The sequence below is a fragment of the Oncorhynchus mykiss genome, unplaced genomic scaffold (assembly GCF_013265735.2).
Source record: "Oncorhynchus mykiss isolate Arlee unplaced genomic scaffold, USDA_OmykA_1.1 un_scaffold_407, whole genome shotgun sequence".
Classification (NCBI taxonomy): domain Eukaryota; kingdom Metazoa; phylum Chordata; class Actinopteri; order Salmoniformes; family Salmonidae; genus Oncorhynchus; species Oncorhynchus mykiss.
Window position 1 is genome coordinate 67,781 of NW_023493854.1, and position 4,720 is coordinate 72,500.

Below are 4,720 nucleotides of genomic sequence, written 5' to 3' on the forward strand. Positions count from 1 at the left end.
CCAAGAGTGCTTTATGGACGGTTTAAAACATGACTATGGATGCAAATGCTCATTTTCCTCCGTGCACCTGGTGATTGAAAACGTGCATCTGGTAACCCAAAAATTATAAAAGGGTTTTAAATACTTTTACCCGTCATTCTATTGATATAGCCCGCTAGGGGAGTGCCCCACTACGGCCCTCTCTCTGTCAGGGCCGTCCTTGGGTGCTTTTTACACACTTTAAGAAATCACGATGGATGCAGATTGCTATTAATCCTCCGTGCAACTGGTGATTGAAAACGTGCATCTGGTAACCCAAAATTTCAAATATGGTTCAAAATGAATTTAAAGGCACCCCTCTCATTGTTGCCCGCTATGGGAGCACCCCACTAAGGCCCTGTCTCGGTCGGGCCCGTCCTGAGTGCTTTATAGACACTTTAAGAAATCGCGATGGATGCAGATTGCTATTAATCCTCCGTGCAACTGGTGATTGAAAATGTGCAACTGGTGATTGAAAACGTGCACCTGGTCACCCAAAACACGGTTCTCTATGCGGTTAGCGGTGTTCCATCTATTCATGTCCGCTTATGGCGCACCCTACTACGGACCTTTAGCAATGGGGGCCGGCCCGAATTATTTATGGAAGGTCTGATGATGATTTTTTTTTTTTTTTCACCATCTCTTTCTCTCTCTGCCGGGGCCGGCCAAGAGTGCTTTATGGACGGTTTAAAACATGACTATGGATGCAAATGCTCATTTTCCTCCGTGCACCTGGTGATTGAAAACGTGCATCTGGTAACCCAAAAATTATAAAAGGGTTTTAAATACTTTTACCCGTCATTCTATTGATATAGCCCGCTAGGGGAGTGCCCCACTACGGCCCTCTCTCTGTCAGGGCCGTCCTTGGGTGCTTTTTACACACTTTAAGAAATCACGATGGATGCAGATTGCTATTAATCCTCCGTGCAACTGGTGATTGAAAACGTGCATCTGGTAACCCAAAATTTCAAATATGGTTCAAAATGAATTTAAAGGCACCCCTCTCATTGTTGCCCGCTATGGGAGCACCCCACTAAGGCCCTGTCTCGGTCGGGCCCGTCCTGAGTGCTTTATAGACACTTTAAGAAATCGCGATGGATGCAGATTGCTATTAATCCTCCGTGCAACTGGTGATTGAAAATGTGCAACTGGTGATTGAAAACGTGCACCTGGTCACCCAAAACACGGTTCTCTATGCGGTTAGCGGTGTTCCATCTATTCATGTCCGCTTATGGCGCACCCTACTACGGACCTTTAGCAATGGGGGCCGGCCCGAATTATTTATGGAAGGTCTGATGATGATTTTTTTTTTTTTTCACCATCTCTTTCTCTCTCTGCCGGGGCCGGCCAAGAGTGCTTTATGGACGGTTTAAAACATGACTATGGATGCAAATGCTCATTTTCCTCCGTGCACCTGGTGATTGAAAACGTGCATCTGGTAACCCAAAAATTATAAAAGGGTTTTAAATACTTTTACCCGTCATTCTATTGATATAGCCCGCTAGGGGAGTGCCCCACTACGGCCCTCTCTCTGTCAGGGCCGTCCTTGGGTGCTTTTTACACACTTTAAGAAATCACGATGGATGCAGATTGCTATTAATCCTCCGTGCAACTGGTGATTGAAAACGTGCATCTGGTAACCCAAAATTTCAAATATGGTTCAAAATGAATTTAAAGGCACCCCTCTCATTGTTGCCCGCTATGGGAGCACCCCACTAAGGCCCTGTCTCGGTCGGGCCCGTCCTGAGTGCTTTATAGACACTTTAAGAAATCGCGATGGATGCAGATTGCTATTAATCCTCCGTGCAACTGGTGATTGAAAATGTGCAACTGGTGATTGAAAACGTGCACCTGGTCACCCAAAACACGGTTCTCTATGCGGTTAGCGGTGTTCCATCTATTCATGTCCGCTTATGGCGCACCCTACTACGGACCTTTAGCAATGGGGGCCGGCCCGAATTATTTATGGAAGGTCTGATGATGATTTTTTTTTTTTTTTCACCATCTCTTTCTCTCTCTGCCGGGGCCGGCCAAGAGTGCTTTATGGACGGTTTAAAACATGACTATGGATGCAAATGCTCATTTTCCTCCGTGCACCTGGTGATTGAAAACGTGCATCTGGTAACCCAAAAATTATAAAAGGGTTTTAAATACTTTTACCCGTCATTCTATTGATATAGCCCGCTAGGGGAGTGCCCCACTACGGCCCTCTCTCTGTCAGGGCCGTCCTTGGGTGCTTTTTACACACTTTAAGAAATCACGATGGATGCAGATTGCTATTAATCCTCCGTGCAACTGGTGATTGAAAACGTGCATCTGGTAACCCAAAATTTCAAATATGGTTCAAAATGAATTTAAAGGCACCCCTCTCATTGTTGCCCGCTATGGGAGCACCCCACTAAGGCCCTGTCTCGGTCGGGCCCGTCCTGAGTGCTTTATAGACACTTTAAGAAATCGCGATGGATGCAGATTGCTATTAATCCTCCGTGCAACTGGTGATTGAAAATGTGCAACTGGTGATTGAAAACGTGCACCTGGTCACCCAAAACACGGTTCTCTATGCGGTTAGCGGTGTTCCATCTATTCATGTCCGCTTATGGCGCACCCTACTACGGACCTTTAGCAATGGGGGCCGGCCCGAATTATTTATGGAAGGTCTGATGATGATTTTTTTTTTTTTTTCACCATCTCTTTCTCTCTCTGCCGGGGCCGGCCAAGAGTGCTTTATGGACGGTTTAAAACATGACTATGGATGCAAATGCTCATTTTCCTCCGTGCACCTGGTGATTGAAAACGTGCATCTGGTAACCCAAAAATTATAAAAGGGTTTTAAATACTTTTACCCGTCATTCTATTGATATAGCCCGCTAGGGGAGTGCCCCACTACGGCCCTCTCTCTGTCAGGGCCGTCCTTGGGTGCTTTTTACACACTTTAAGAAATCACGATGGATGCAGATTGCTATTAATCCTCCGTGCAACTGGTGATTGAAAACGTGCATCTGGTAACCCAAAAATTATAAAACGGTTTTAAATACTTTTACCGGTCATTCTATTGATATAGCCCGCTATGGGAGCACCCCACTAAGGCCCTGTCTCGGTCGGGGCCGTCCTTCAGTGCTTTATATACAGTTTCATATATTACGATGGATGCAGATTGTGATTGTTTTCCAAAAGACCCGTGTGCATCTGGTAACCCAAAAATTATAAAACTGTTTTAAATCATTTTACCGGTCATTCTATTGATATAGCCCGCTAGGGGAGTACCCTACTACGGCCCTCTCTCGGTCAGGCCCGTCCTTAGGTGCTTTATATACAGTTTAAGATATTACGATGGATGCAGATTGTGATTGTTTTCCAAAAGACCCGTGTGCATCTGGTAACCCAAAAATTAAAATATGGTTCAAAACCCGGGTAACACCACTCTATTTACGGACATGACAGTAGAGCTTACCCCCTGGAGCTATTGACCTCCAGGCTTGTAGGCCCTTACTCACCACCCGGGTATCACCCCTCTATTTCGGGGATGATACCAGCAGGGGACCCCCCCCACCTCCACAACCTCGCATACCAGGTGAACCAGGGCACCCACACTTAAGCACCCCTCCTCGGACATTAAAGCAGATAACCGCGCTGTTATGAACCGCGTGCACCTGGTCACCCAAATGGAACTTGTGCACCTGGTCACCCAAAAGGACCGGCGTGCACCTGGTCACCCAAAGGCCGGCGTGCACCTGGTCACCCAAAAGGACCATGTGCACCTGGTCACCCAAAGGCCGGCGTGCACCTGGTCACCCAAAAGGACCGTGTGCACCTGGTCACCCAAAGGCCGGCGTGCACCTGGTCACCCAAAGGACCATGTGCACCTGGTCACCCAAAAGGACCATGTGCACCTGGTCACCCAAAGGCCGGCGTGCACCTGGTCACCCAAAAGGACCATGTGCACCTGGTCACCCAAAGGCCGGCGTGCACCTGGTCACCCAAAGGACCATGTGCACCTGGTCACCCAAAAGGACCATGTGCACCTGGTCACCCAAAGGCCGGCGTGCACCTGGTCACCCAAAGGACCATGTGCACCTGGTCACCCAAAGGCCGGCGTGCACCTGGTCACCCAAAGGACCATGTGCACCTGGTCACCCAAAGGCCGGCGTGCACCTGGTCACCCAAAGGACCATGTGCACCTGGTCACCCAAAAGGACCATGTGCACCTGGTCACCCAAAGGCCGGCGTGCACCTGGTCACCCAAAGGACCATGTGCACCTGGTCACCCAAAGGCCGGCGTGCACCTGGTCACCCAAAGGACCATGTGCACCTGGTCACCCAAAGGCCGGCGTGCACCTGGTCACCCAAAGGACCATGTGCACCTGGTCACCCAAAAGGACCATGTGCACCTGGTCACCCAAAGGCCGGCGTGCACCTGGTCACCCAAAGGACCATGTGCACCTGGTCACCCAAAAGAACCGTGTGCACCTGGTCACCCAAAGGCCGGCGTGCACCTGGTCACCCAAAGGACCATGTGCACCTGGTCACCCAAAAGGACCATGTGCACCTGGTCACCCAAAGGCCGGCGTGCACCTGGTCACCCAAAGGACCATGTGCACCTGGTCACCCAAAAGAACCGTGTGCACCTGGTCACCCAAAGGCCGGCGTGCACCTGGTCACCCAAAGGACCATGTGCACCTGGTCACCCAAAAGGACCATGTGC